Source organism: Sinocyclocheilus rhinocerous, unplaced genomic scaffold (assembly GCF_001515625.1).
Source record: "Sinocyclocheilus rhinocerous isolate Xijiao unplaced genomic scaffold, SAMN03320098_v1.1 scaffold659, whole genome shotgun sequence".
NCBI lineage: Eukaryota > Metazoa > Chordata > Actinopteri > Cypriniformes > Cyprinidae > Sinocyclocheilus > Sinocyclocheilus rhinocerous.
The window spans coordinates 2,319,148-2,335,315 of record NW_015652995.1 but is presented as its reverse complement, the minus strand read 5'-3'; the positions used below and the strand labels follow the sequence as shown (position 1 = coordinate 2,335,315).

The 16,168-nt window shown below is 35.7% G+C and overlaps 1 protein-coding gene across 1 annotated transcript in view; it reads right to left on the bottom strand.

The window, feature by feature from the left end:
- Positions 1–10,902, bottom strand: part of LOC107715244 (tumor protein p53-inducible protein 11-like) — a 77,418-nt gene extending 66,516 nt beyond the window's left edge. The window contains exon 1 of the mRNA XM_016521325.1: positions 10,760–10,902. The gene's annotated coding sequence lies outside the window, so the exon portion shown is untranslated. The remainder of the gene's footprint in view (positions 1–10,759) is intronic.
- Positions 10,903–16,168: the final 5,266 nt, after the last annotated feature.

Sequence of the window (16,168 nt, the reverse complement as noted above, 5' to 3'; positions counted from 1 at the left end):
ACAATAATGTACATTATGTGGAAAATAATGTGTTTTTTTAACCTTAAACCGCATAAACACATTGCATTACACCAAATACACAACATAATGTTCTTTTTAGCAACATCATATGACCCCTTTAAGATAATTTAAGACTTTACAGACATGTAAATTTAAGACTTTGAATGAATACACATTACAAAATTTTTTTTAATTCAATTGATTTTTTATATAATTAACTGAAAAGTTAAAATGAAAGAACTAAAAAGTAAAATCAATCATTTTAAATGATTAAATGAATTTAGACATCACAACATTATGTACAGTACAAAATATGTACATTTAACAGTGTTATTCAATTCTTTATTATAAAAAATATTTATTTATTATATTTTATATTTTTTTATTATAAAAATAAATGAAGGAATAAATTAATAAATAAATTAATACCTTGTTTTTAAATATTAAAGTGAGTGTTGGATGAAAGCAAAAATAAATGTAAAAATGAGAAAAATTAGCATATAAGACTTTCTTTTCAAAGAGTTGAAATCATTTTCAGCAGCAACTGATAGCACAGATGCTGCTGAGCTGACAGAGCTTAAGTTTTGAACTCTAATATTCCTCTACACAGATGTCAGCTTGTCTGTGTCATGCCAAGCAAAAGCAGGTTGTGTCTGTAGACAGAGTACAAATCAAACCACGCAACGAATTCAATCCCAAACGGCACCCTCTGTAACCTGATAAGGCCAAGCATGAGCTTCAGAGGCTTAGATGCTTTCGGCACATACTTATTCACCTATTTAGAATTATCTAGCCTCAAAATGTGTAACACATTGTTTTCTTCTAGCTTTAACCATATTGGAACCTTGGCTAAAATCAAAGGGATTGTTTTCAGTCTTGCAACAATTCAGTCTCTAAAGAGCCTGGGCTGCCTAGGCGTAGTAATCCAATCTGTGAGAAATCCAGGGGAGGACATCTGTTCATTTTGTGGCACAGCGGTGCCCTGCTGACATAACGGTGTTGGAGGAAATTAAACTAGAAGCTAAACTAGACCAACACTCTGAGAGTCCAATCAGTAAGAACACAGTATCCTTTTCTCAAAACAATCCACTTGTGTGACAGATACCTGATATAAAAATAAACACCTATATATTTTTATATAAACCGTATAAATGGTCACCACTTTTACTGCTCTATATGTCAGCATTCAATATTCTTTTCTGAAAATGGTTTCAGAAAAACAACAGTTTAAACAAGTCACAAGCTTTCAAAATAAATGATCGTATTTGTAGCTTTTAAGTTCATGGCCACCAAGATCAAATACTTAACAGGATTTGGTTTGCATGCAGGTAAACAAATTGCCCGGATAATAAAATTCTGGGCAATATTGCTATGCTGATATTACTATTTTAATTAGGGATGCAGATACCAGTATCGGTATCGGTGCATCCCTAATTTTAATGATATGGCCGACATTAAAATTGTATTCTATATTGTTAAAAAAATTTAAAATAATACAGACTAGAAATAAAGTTATATTTTAGGCATCACAACAATATAATATATCAATTTTGAGACCAGTGAAAACTTATATTACTAAAGATTAACTTTAAGTGAGTGCTAAATGATGGAAAAGGTAGTCTAAAAATAAAAATAGGAAAAAATAAATAAATTAAATAGATACCCAATATCTAATACTATGGGACAATACCGAAAAATTAAAACTAACCAGAAATTTTGGCCAATAACCGAGATGGCACCAATATATCAATATGGCCTAATAGAATCATTCAAGTGTGACAATATTTATGATGGAAAATCTATGTAAAATAATGAGGGAAAAAAACACAGCAATGCACTGTTGAAGTCAGTGTACATCAGAGTACTGTTGAAACAAAGACTTAAAGGTACAGTGTTGCATAAATCGCCACCTCATTGTATTGTACCAAATGTGGTGGATCTAGATTGCATATTGTTCTCCTGGAACACAATACTATCCAACCAAGGCTCATAGGAAATATGTGACTCTGAAAACAAGAATACCTGAAATGCATTACACTATAGGTACATTTTGTTGCACTTTTCAGGTGACACGTCCATAAGAGCCGCTATTTCATTTCCTTTATATCAAGCAAAATTTTTTTTTTTCTCTATTGCAGATACAGGTTTTTTAAAATGAAAAAATGTGTCTGTGGTTATATTTTGCTAAATTATATTGCGCTGCTTGTTTATTTATTTATTTATTTATGATCATAACGCCATGTCAGCAGCAATGGCTATATTCATGGCAAAAACAATTGCATCACTTAATCAATTCACTCAATATCCTTTCAAAATCGGCTAATGTTTACAATAATTTAATAATTTTGTCTTAAAGTCTATTGCACTGATTGTAGCATGATAGTTTAAAAGTGAAATGTTCAGCGACTGGCGCTAAAAAGAATATCATGGCAGTTTGTGAAATGAAATGTCCGCCGATGGCGTTTTAGCTTCCTTCTACTAGTCTTTGAGGAATGTCTTGACTCGTGTTTCCCGAATGCTCCGCATCACAAGTGCAACGCTGTAGCACAGCGGTCACCAAACTCGGTCCTGGAGGGCTGGTGTCCTGCAGAGTTTAGCTCTAACTTGCCTCAACACACCTGCCTGGAGGTTTCAAGTATGCCTAGTTAGACCTTGATTAGCTGGTTCAGGTGTGTTTGATTAGGGTTGGAACTAAACTCTGCAGGACACCGGCCCTCCAGGACCGAGTTTGGTGACCCCTGCTGTAGCAGATGAGCTACTAAACAGGTTTTTGCAGTTTTGCAGAAATGCAGCCAAAGTCACGTATTTCCAACGAGCCTGGGATGATACTATCTACGATCAAAACACATTAAAAAAGGTCAATGCAGAGATATCAATAACACCAACTGTGAATAGATTCCTGGAGGCCAGGAGGATAAAGTATTGTTTCGACTACAATGGATCATATCACATTTTAAAGTCTGTTGAGCACACCAAGATATCATATATGCACAATCTATGACTGAAGGGAGCATACATTATTTGAGAATTAACAACTCAAGTGTCCATCCCAATCAGACATTTAACTCAAGTGTTTGTTCTCTTTAGAAACTCTGCAGCCCTGAGATAACAGATAAATATGGAAACATAGAATCAAATACAGAAATAGAACAAATAAATATAGAAACAAAAAAGCTACAATACTTTATCCAAACACTATTAACATCAAATCATCTTTTTCACTGCAGCCTCTTCTACCAAACTGTTCATCATCATGGAATCACGGAATACAGCAACTGAGTTCTTTGGTCTGAGTATCTGAAAATATGGTGCTGCCACAGTTTCACACAACAGTGCTTGATAAATCAACCCAGTGATAGAATAAGACAGGACAGAAAGCAGGTCACCATCTGCTTGTCTAGCCCAGAGTGCTGCACTCTTGAGCGGTTTTCCGCTTTGCAGTGATGTTAAATCAGTGGTTCCCAATCCTGGTCCTGGAGAACCCCCAACACTGCACATTTTAGATGTCTCCCTATTCAAACACACCTGATTCAACTCATCAGCTCATTAGTGAATTATGACTTTAACTTCACTACATTTGAAAGACAAATATTGTACTTTTCACTCCACTACATTTCTATCAAGGTCCTCGAAGTAGAAAGTCGTTACACAGTGGTTCCCAATCCTGGTTCTGGAGAACCCCCAACACTGCACATTTTAGATGTCTCCCTATTCAAACACACCTGATTCAACGCATCAGCTCATTAGTGAAGACTCCAAGACCTCAAATGTGTGTCAGATAAGAGAGACACCAAAACTGTGCAGTGTTGGGGGTTCTCCAGGACCAGGATTGGGAACCACTGTGTTAAATCATCATCATCACCACTACTGATATGATAAAAAAAATCTAAATGATCATACTGTGCAGAACTTCCCAGCCTCAACGAATGAAAGTATAAAAGCTGCAAGTAGTCTAATAGATAACGACACTCTTTTTTATAGGTCACTTCACAGCATAGCCACCCAGAAATGTCATCTATTACGGAGATATTTCATTAGGGTTGGGCATCGTTTGGGTTTTTTTCGATACCGGTGCCAAATCGATACTTTTAAAACGGTTCCGGTGCCTAAACCAATACTTATAAAAAAATTTTTTTTTAAATTCCCAAAAAAATGATGGATTGGCTATTAGCACTATAAACACGTGATGTCCGTTTCATTCATACTGGACGCCAGAGGGCGCCCTCGCACTGAAAATTCACATATCCAGTCACAGTAGCAGCCGAACTCATGACCCTCCAGGAAATCCCTTATATTGACAAAGACATGGCTATAACTAGCTGTAACAGAGTAAACAGAACATATAAACGTTTTGAATGATAAAACAAAGACAATAAACACTCGACTGCAACAATATAGTTTATCGGTGTTATTCAAGCCATCTCTGGTATTTTCATAATAATTAAGTATATTTATAATCCATTGCTAATCGATGTATTCTTTTTAAAGTAGCTTATGGAACATATTTTCTGCCTCATTCTGTGACAAGAAGCCTCATCAGGTCACAAAAGGAAGCATTTGACTGGTGTTGTGGAGTAAAAAGGTTATAATGTTATCTTTTGTTGGACAACAGGTTTAGAAATGTGAATACAAGGGAAGTTTAGCTTTAGGTGCTCCTCGGATGCTTTCATGTCCCGAGTTGTGCTTTTAAGTCGGAATGTGAAAACAACATGGACACTCGCGTTACTACAAAGATTTGTTGGATTTGTATTATTAGAGCTTTCAGACTTGAGTTCACGAGCGTTTTCTCAGTCGGGAAATTATTTTTCACGTGCGGTACGATAGCTCAGGCATGATGAGGCACCGAAATCTTCGTTCTGATTCGGTTCTAGTACATACCAGTTACATAGGTACCGGTGCCATATTGGTACCGGGTTAGAGTCTTAAACTTTTATAAGAATATCTCTTTGGATTTGAGACTTTAGTCTTTGCAACTTTACAGATCTTCTTTATGCACCAAGAGCTTGTAACACTCCAAAGAGAAAGGAAAAATTGAAATCGCATCATATGACCCCTTTAAGCACAACTTGGGACATAAGAGCATTCGAGGAGCGCGTGAATGCAGTAATTACACTTGCACTGATGGCAGCAGGTGGTAGCCTTCCGTTACCTAAGCTAAACATGCTTAAATTAAAATGCCTAAAGCTAAACTTCCCTTGTATTCACATTTCTAAACCTGTTGTCCAACAAAAGCGAACATTATAACATTTTTACTCCACAACACCAGTCAATATCATTCAAAACGTTTATATGTTCTGTTTACTCAGTTAACTTACAGCTATAATAGCAATGCCTTTGTCCATATAAGGGATTTCCTTAGTTTCGCTACTTCTATGACGGAATATGTGGATTTTCTGTGCGAGGGCGCCCTCTGGCGTCCAGTATGAATTAAACAGACATCATGTGTTTATAGTGCTAATGGCCAATTCATAATTTTTGGGGGAATTTTTATTTATGTAGTTTTTTAATAAGTATCGGTTCAGGCACCGTTTAGGCATCGGAACCGTTTTAAAAGTTTTTATTTTTTTCAGTATCGAAAAAAAATAATAAAAAAAACACCAACCCAACCCTAGTGATGATGTTTCTTACGTCTGTTTCGGAGAACCAGAGGACAAATATTTCAATCGATGGCTCAGGCATGGCACCAAAATGAGGCACCGAAATCTGCGTTCTGATTCGGTTCTAGTACATACCGGTTACATAGGTACCGGTGCCATATTGGTACTGGGCTTCGGTACCCAACCCTATATTTCATGCAACTCACTGTAATCAATCTTAGACTAAGCTTTGCACACAAGAAGAAGGTGTATTCTTCCATATTTCCTCCCCACAGACAGGCATAATTACACGTTCTGTTCTCATGAGACATCTGAAATGGACAGAAGGCAATTCTGGTCCTGTGTACATATGATCTGGATTTAGATTTCAATCACCATGCCCTTTCAAGCCCCCTATTTCAAAGAAAGCAAGTGGTCAGTATCTGCACTTTATTTAAAATGCATAGCCCCTGCTTCCTTATGTTACCATGGTAACAGAATCGGGAAGAACAGGACAAGGTTTCTTCCTCCTTTGAGTAATAAATTCCCACACATTCACCGCCCACACCTGTCTCCAGAACAAAGATCAAGAAAACACATGCCACTATAACCGCTGTTTTATGCTTTGATTATCAAAAACGGCAGTGGCTCAAAAAGTGCTACGGACTTTGGATCACTGCAGCATGGGTTTTCTCATAAAACTAGTGAGACAGGCCTGAGGATCACCATTCACAAAATCTGCATGAGGAATCACCTCAGGCTGGGAGACCACGATGGATATTTGAGTTGAACTGTTACGTAACAAACCACACAGAAACCAATGGTGAAAAAAGGACTGTGGGCACTATTTCAAAGGTGTGAACATGACAGGAAACGAGGACATAAAACAGCCAGACATTACCAAAACATTTCCTTGCACCAGTCCTTGTCTGTGCGTTTCACTAAGGCTGTAAGCAACAATTACTCTCTGACCTTAAGAAGAGCAAGTAGCATCAGACAGGGAGCGGAGATTTCCAAGAATTCCTTTACAATGCCAAGAACATGATTACAACAAGACTACTGATAGTAAATAGCATTAGCAATTAATCGCAACATGAAAATTTTATACCGGCATATCCCTACTTGAAACCACAACAAAGCTCAATTGCTGGTAGTTTGAGAGAAGGAAAAGGTTCATTGTCTTTGTTGTCACAAATATGTGGGTCTTTTCCAAAAGCTTCTTGCATTGGAATAAGTATGCAAAGGCTTTTTTTATATTATTATAATTTAAAATTCTGCCCATGCTTCGCTTGAAATCTCAGTCTGTGCAAAGACAGTGGTTTTCAGAGAGTAAACATTGCTCTAAATCAAACACTTCAATAACAGCGTCATTCCACAAAAATGGTGCCTTTGTATCGATCATATTTGTCTGTTATAGCCATTTTTCTTCACATATCAACAACAATCAAGTAACTTTTCCTTATGAGCTTTTCCTTTTTGGCTTTTTCCCTCCAGACCTGTTAACTTCTCCTTATTAGCAATGCATATTTTAATCTGGAAAAAAAATGTCTGTTTGTTTTTTGGTAATATTATTATTATTTATATTAGCCTATATCATTATGTTATTTATTTAAAAACACTAATAAAAAGTCCATTATTAAATGAAACTTCATAAATAACAAACTTAGGATATCAAATTAAAGTATTTTACCTTAAATTGCCAACCCTGTTATCATGATTATTATTAAAAAATTATTATTTGGAGAAAGGCATAGGGGAGAGTGGGGACGGTTGCAACATGGCTTATTTCTTCAATCAGGAATGTGCTACAGTGATGATATTCATACTACACATGCTCAATCAGCCCCTCATCCTTCCTGGATAAAATCAGGCAGCTACATGTGCAAATTGTATGAGTTTCTTTAAAAACACATGGTTTACATAAAATCTTTTATGTATTTATAATTTGAAAGCAAACAAATAACCCTGTTTAGGAAAGGCACATCATACCTTTCTGAAAATATAATTTGCATCTTAATTTAGCAATGAAAACGTATTTAACAGTAATATATATGCCCATGACAGTGTGGACATATCTTATGGATTATGCTTCAAATAATGGCTCATAATTATCTAAAAAATGTGTGGGAGCTCAGCTAATATGTTTCTATAGTACTTGAGTGTAGGGGAGAGTGGGGACGGTTGCAACATGGCTTATTTCTTCAATCAGGAATGTGCTACAGTGATGATATTCATACTACACATGCTCAATCAGCCCCTCATCCTTCCTGGATAAAATCAGGCACATGTGACCATTCCTTCTACAAATAATAATTTTCATGGTAAAAAACTTATTTTTTTTTAATCATCAGATTTTTTGTCATATTGTCTAAGTTGTTTGCGTGAAGCATTGTAAAAACATATGATTTATATCTGTGTTTTCTTAGCTTCTAATAGGCATAGTTAGCATGTGTCAAAGATATTGTGTCAAGCTAATATACCAAGTTTTGTCACGGCTGTCAGTGTGGGGACAAGTTGCAACACGTTGTTGCAGGCCAATCACAGCACACCTCGCTTTTCAGACCGATGAGCTTTTTTTTTTTTAAAGTAAGACTGATTACCACTGTTAACTGCTAGTTGGTAAAACTAGTTCTTAAGACAGTCTTAAGATAGTGGCTATGTTTATGCAATGGCCTCAGTTCAGTAACCTTTCACAGATGTTAACAGAAGTAGGCTATTATTCAATTCAAGTGTCTTGATTCTGATTAAATTAATATTTTGTAGTTCAAATGTATTGTTCAAATGTATCATTAAAATTACATTTTAATGAATGTTGCAACTGCCCCTGTGGACTGTTGCAACCGTCCCCTGTTGTGAGGTTAGTTGCAACATTTGACTTTGTCTATTCAAGTATAAATTGTATGTATATAATCATATGTGCACATGTTACAGCAATGTGGGGTGAGTAGCTGACTGATGTGGCTTTATTGTAATATAATTCTGGCTTTCTAATGCAAACAGTCTCTGAGAAACTAAAGCTAATGCAAAAAGTGCTGCAACCTTCCCCACTCTCCCCTACTGGCAAAGACATGCCTTGCGTCCCAATGTGCATACTATCTGCCCTATCTGCCCTAAATAGTATTGAAAATGACTAATATCACATAGAATTTAGGATGGATAGTATGCACATTGGGATGCAGGCATGATGTTAGCAATTTTAAAAAGTAATCTCACGCGAATATATAATAGATAGGCTATCACCTATAGAATAAATGTCAATAAACATATACAATAATAAAATTAATATAAAACGTCATTTAACATAGGTTTAAAATGGTCTTAACCCAGTTAAAAGCACATTAGGTATTTGTTCAACACTTTGAAAAGGCCACACCAACAATCTGTCAACTTTCTTCTAACTTAAAACATTAAAGGTAATAGGCATAGTTAGCATGTGTCAAAGATATTGTGTCAAGCTAATATACCAAGTTTTGTCACGGCTGTCAGTGTGGGGACAGTTGCAACACGTTGTTGCAATGCTGTCCCTTACCACGACATTGATGTAAAAGCTTGCCATAACATTGCATAATTATAATTTTATGGATTAATAAAGAACTCCTTTAAATAGTTAGGTATTTCTCCTTTTTTAAGTAAATTTGGACTCATTTCAAAAGTGGACTTAAGTCAGTTCCATAAAATGGTAGATTTGTCTAATTTGAATTTTAAAAAAGTAAGACTGATTACCACTGTTAACTGCTAGTTGGTCAAACTAGTTCTTAAGACAGTCTTAAGATAGTGGCTATGTTTATGCAATGGCCTCAGTTCAGTAACCTTTAACATATGTTAACAGAAGTAGGCTATTATTAAATTTCAGTGTCTTGACTCTGATTAAATTAATATTTTGTAGTTCAAATGTATTGTAATAATTAACCAAGACATGGTTGTTACTTGAAAATGTTTTTTTTTCCTCCATTTACTATTCTTTGGTTTTTATAGGGCTATGTTTATGCAATGGCCTCAGTTCAGTAACCTTTCACATATGTTAACAGAAGTAGGCTATTATTAAATTTCAGTGTCTTGACTCTGATTAAATTAATATTTTGTAGTTCAAATGTATTGTAATAATTAACCAAGACATGGTTGTTACTTGAAAAAATTTTTTTTTCCTCCATTTACTATTCTTTGGTTTTTATACAGCCAATTTAACTTATTAAAGACCATGTCTACGCACAAATAAAATAAAGAAATTGCAAAATGATATTTAAGAATTGTTTTAATTACATTTTAATGAATGTTGCAACTGCCTCTGTGGACTGTTGCAACCGTTCCCTGTTGTGGGGTCAGTTGCAACATTTGACTTTGTCTATTCAAGTATAAATTGTATAATCATATGTGCACGTGTTACAGCAATGTGGGTGAGTAGCTGACTGATGTGGCTTTATTGTATTATAATTCTGGCTTTCTAATGCAAACAGTCTCTGAGAAACTAAAGCAAATGCAAAAAGTGTTGCAACCGTCCCCACTCTCCCCTATCTAGGATATCACAACAGTTTTCCCCCCATTTAGTTTGACACGGTAAATATTTCCTAAAATCTTTCACATCTTTAAATTTACTTTAAAATCACCTTCTCAGCATGAAAAAGTCCGACCCTAAAGACAAATAATAACACATAACGTTAGTCAAAACTGTGCGCACTTACAAAATGTAATGTGAGGGAATCTCTCTCACCGACCTCAAGCGCCGCGCGAAACGCACCGGTGACAATTGTTAACGTTAGAAATGTGACTCAAGCCACTCAGTAAGTGGGATATTGCATAAAACAAGTCTTGACAATCCAATCTTCCGTTTTAAAGGAGGTGCTTCTTTAAACGAACGTTCTTAACTGTCAAACCAGTGTCAGTTTAGGGGAACAGTAAGTTGTCGCGCTGTTTGTGTACTCCATTTACTTTTTGTACGCACATTTTGAGCGGCATCAAGCGTGGTCGGTTCAAGAGTGAATTAAAATAAACTTCCTAAAGCACAAATGCGCACTCTTGCCTGCGACACCGCGTGAGTTTCACTACTAGGTTAGGTTTGCTCTGTTATGAGTCAAATGAAAGTAGCCAGTACTTCTGTGTATAACTATGCGAGATGGATAGGTACAGCAACCGCGCAAAGATATTTAATCTGTAATAAAGAATCCAAAAATTAATATCTTTCTCACCAGTATAGTTGAAAGAAGCTTCTGAGGTTTTCTGCGATTCTGCTGCGCTATTTTCGGTATGCCGTCCGATTATTCTCTTGATAAATTTGCATTGAGGTGCTCTTTGGCTTTGCAAACAACCAAGACCCGACGGATCTATAAATTTACCGTAATGTCACGCATACACTATAGCAGCGCAGCACTGTCTACCGTAAATACGCAGAGCGCTCGTGTACACGTGACAGGCAGATTGCTCGCAGAAATACGAATGAATGGAGCCTCTGCCTGCTATAAGACAGTGGCTGAACAGAATAGCATTTGATTAATATTTCTGAGATATCTCTATCTTTAAAGTCTGAGAAATGGTTTTGTAAAGTTTTTCATAGCTGAAAGAAGATTGTAAAAAAGTGTTGACTTTCAAACACAAGGATGATTGAATAATGATTAAATCGTTTAAAACACATTGGTCAACCAGCAATCACAATATTTAAGGGGGAAAGTGTCCCTTTCAATGTCTATAGTGGTTGCGACACTGCTTCCAAATGCATTTCAGACACATTTTTAAATATGAGTGTTGATAAGATATTATAGTGCAGAAGTGTCATACGTTGAGGCAACAAATTGCTTATAGGCCTACTGCTGTTTGAAAGGCAACCAAGCAATCAAATTGTTTCTTCAAAGATGGCAAAGAGCTGAATGTGGTTATTGATCTGAAGGGACCTGATGGTTTCAAGTGGTGAGGAGTAGGTGCCATAAATGTTCTGTTCATCTAAATAACCTTGTGTCTAAAATACCTCAGTCTGATAGCTTACGTGCTATTTGCGATTAAACAAATATACACGTGAGAATTGCTTCAGCTGTTGACTCTAGTACGAAAATCTTCCACAGGAGAGTAAATGCATGCATTGTATAGTTTGGACATGAAAGCAGTCCACATAGAATTCTGAAGTAATCTCATGAGACACCAACCCACACACTTTTTAAACAGAAATGTCTTGCCAACATAATGTTCAGTATTTAAACATCAGTATACGCCAGCAAAAGGGACAACAACAAAAAACACTCCACGTTCAAATGTCCTTGTTCTCCCAGTGCAGCATGAACTTGAATAATATTATAAGCATGTCATATCATTTTGTGAGTTCTGATAACCGTTTGTGAGTGAAATTTGGGCATTTTACCCAAGAATCCTTGTAAAAATGTACTGTTTGCTAGCTAGAGCATGTTGGGAAAAGAGTATTATATGAAAACTGATAGTTTACTTAACGGTAAAACACATTTCCTCCAACTGAGACATTCCTAAAAACATTTTGACCCTAGTATTTAACTTCTGAATTTAAGGGAAGGAATGAAGTGTCCTAAAGCGCATTGTTGAAAAAATGTAATAAAAATGCCAAAATCTGTGTCTGTCCTGTTAAAAACAAGTTTGTAAGTGGTCGGCTACATGAATGTTGTATTTCTTGGTTCTGATTTCTGTCATAACTAGGGTTTCTCATTACTCAGGGCAATTAAATTGATTAGAAGTATCCTAAGACTTTAATGAGAACAGTAATTTGCACATTCAGTTCAGTGTCATGCTTCTTCCCACTAGAGCTGGATTACTGAATCTAGTGCAGCGTTGAGGGCCATTACATTTAAATGCCTATTGTTTTGTATTGTGAAAAAAATTGCATACAGAGACAATTATGAAGTAATTTGACACCTAAAGGAAGAACATATTTGATCAATCTGAGCTGTGCATTTCATCTCTGAATGAATTTTTGCTGCATCAAGATTAATCAAGGTATTCAGTTAGTCTATTCGAAACAATAGCTTATTTTTGTGAAGTACAGTTTAATTCATCTTGGATTTTGATTGACACATTGGATTTTGCATCAAGATTAATCAAGACATTCAGTTTCTAGTCTGCTATTGGAAACCATAGCTTATTTTCAAGAAGTACAGTTTAGTTTCCCTGACTGTCCTTAAAATAGGCATGTAAAAGCTATGCAAATAGATGCAGCATTCATATACTAATTAAATATGATTCATCAGACTTCTAAAGCAATTTCAAGACTGTTCACTTCATGTAATCAACTTTGGGTATACAGTAGTTAATCAGATTGTCAAGATGTCTGTCAGATGGAAAATAATCAGTCATTTTACAGACAGCATAAGATAATTCCACATAATTTTTGCAATAGTCTTGGAAAAAAGGCCTCTGTAAGAAATCCTATCAATAGTTTCCTTTGATGAAAACTAGCTCTGAAAAACAAGTGTTAAATGTGTTGATACGGCGGTTGTTAAAAAGGCACATTACAAATACTGAGTGAAAATAACCAATATTCATTACTCATGCAACATCTTTACATCTCTCTAAGGATAGAGGCATTTATAAATGTCAGATGCAGGCTTTTGTGAATAAGAGAATATGAATATCAATTAATTCTCACATCCCTTCATCACATCTTTGCTGTGTAGCTGCTCCGATGGTGTTTTTTCAAGAGCACTGTATTGCACTGATGAAATCTGGACTGTTTTATTCTAGCCTTCACTGCCACTGCAACATTCATTCACAATGTTATCAAACATAGTTATAGTTATTATATGTGGAAATTGGATGTACGTTTGGTGAACAGAGAGTTGAGTCTTACATTTTACTGCATACTGAAAAACAGCTGAATTTTAGCTTTAATGAAGGAGAGACAAGAGCTTGTGCACAAAGGGAAAACATAATCAAGGAATCAAGGAAAACAAGTCTTTCTTCACTGTGTCGTTTACCACCCACACACATCTGTATGGATTACCCATAGATCTGAGCTCAGAGATGCCAGTTAGATCTATCAGAACATGTCAAGACGGAGCTTTGTTCATTTTGTTGCTCTGTTGTTAAGGATAGCATTGATTTGAGAGCAGCCATTAGGGTGTTCCTTTACATTGACTAAACCTGAAAGGGGCAGCGAGATCCCTATAAAGCCTCATGGTGGCTTACAAACTTAGTCAACCAAGGCCAAAATTGACCCTTCATACTGCTGAGCCATAAACACAACCTAATCATGAACAAATCAATGACGCTGACTGTTATTGTAAACTATGCTGACCTCCTTTTAAACCCCTTTCAGTTCTCCACTCATCTGGAACTGATTGAGTTAAATCAATATTAAACTGGCCTGAGATGAGCTAATGTTTTTTGTTGTGAGGTAATAACATTACAGACATTATAAACACTGCCTAAAAACACTGAAAAAATGGTGTAGGATTTATTTTAAAACAATTTTCACTCAGGAATTGCTAGTAAATTTCACAAATAATTACAAAGAAACAAGTAAAACAGTGAATTAAATGTGAAACTTGGAAGTAGACAGACTGAAATAGCATTTTCTTATAACTCCAAAAATCTTTGTTTCATTTAGAACTTTGAAAATTTTTTTTACAGTGTACATTCTGAGAGCCAAATGAATAATTGTCTGATTTTTTTTCACCCAAAAACTAAAAATTTTGTCATCATTTCATCATCATTTGAAATCATTTGTCATCATTTCATCACTGGACCCCAATAATATGGATAAAAACAGTTGAAACATTCTTCAAAATATCTTCTTTTATAAAAGTAAGTAAATGATGGCACAGTTTTTATTTATTTGATTTAAGCATGACAAATACAATTTCCTGTGTTGTGATTTGCCATATAGTTTGATTTTAATTAGTGTATTGAAAATGTAGACAGCCACTTTTAAGTTGTGTAAAAACTAAGTTATAAACTTGCCTTTTATACACAGAAACTGCATTCCACAAAATTGTTGAATGAAGCTGCTGATGAATTCTTTCTTTCTCCCAGTCAAAAGAAAAAAAGAAGAAAAAATGGTTTGTTATCATAAATTATGACAGTATTATGACAGCACCAGGGCTTTAAAGAAGATTTGCACAGCCTTCATTGTGACAGAAATTATGTTTAAATGCTGAAAGAACTTCAAATAGGCTTTGAATAACATTAGCAGCTTTTCAGGTTCACAAGTGAAAATGAAAAGCTCTGAAGCCTAATTGACTACATAAACTAAGATTAGAGATGCACCGATTGACACCTGTTCTGTCGATTTGTGCTACCCTGTCAGATTTTGCTACCTCCCATTAAAACAGTGGGTAGTAGGCTACAATTCGACAACGAAAAATGCAACCTGTAAAATTATGGTTTATTAACGTCTACACCTACCCCAACCCTAAACCTACTCTTACAGTAATACAAATACAGTTATTATGTGTTATATTCGCGGCTGTGGCTAGAAAGGATACAGCTACAGGAAACCAACAATAAATATTGTTTTCTAACTATTAGATTGTGTTTTATTACAGTCTACACCTACCCCAACCCTAAACCTACCCTTACAGTCAGGGCCGGACTGGGACGCAATTTCAGGCCGGGAAATCTCACACTCATCCAGGCCACACAGAAAAAAAAGAGTCCAAATGGTACCTTTTGGGGTACAACAGCTTGTCACTGGAGCAGTACCCTTAAAAGTACATCTTTGTACCTTTTTTTTTTACCCCTAATAGGTACATATTAGTACCTTATAGTAATTCGAACACATAAGGTACTAATATTTACCTATTAGGGGTAAAAGGCAAAAAGATGTCCTTTTTAAGGTTGACAGTGACAAGCTGTTGTACCCCAAAAGGTACCATTTTGGCCTCTTTTTTCTGTATATAGCCTATTGACCCACTACAAATTCTGAAAGCACAGATAACCCTATTATTTAAATGGCCATCACATAAAAAGGTCTAAATCCTTGGTCTGGGGCCGTGAAAAATAATTAAAGGTTGTCTCTTGAACTGCACATTCACTTCCCTTTTTACTTTTCTTCATTTATCTCTGTCTATAATATCTCTGTCTCTCCCTTTTTTATTGTACCTGTCACTTCTTGACCAGCAGGTCTACTGTTATGAACAGAACTGTGTCCACCTTGTTGCAAAACGACCACCTCATTGCAATTTATCATCACAGAATGTTATTTATTTTAAAATTACGTAAATACCCGAGATTTAACAACCCTATATTTCATACAAATATATCAAAACAATTTTCTAAAGTGCCTAAAAGTCAAAATCAGTACAATATCTTTTTTGAAAAATCCTAATACTGAACACACTATTGCATTATTAGGCTGTGATATTTTTGTGTTGCTGTCTGCTCAAGCTCCCTCCCTTCCTATACAATAAATCCATGAGAATATCTGTCTGCTAAATTTATTAATGTAACTTTCCAATCGATAATGATGTCCTTTAGAACAGTATTCTGAATGATGTTTAAAATAGTGTGCCGCTGATAGCCTAACAGATAGGCTACTAGCAGTTTAATACTCAACTAGGTTAATAAAGACAAAACTCTTTAGCATGTTTACAGATGAAACTGGCCTGCACCTGAAACCCTGAACAGGCATTTTTGCTACATTTCGC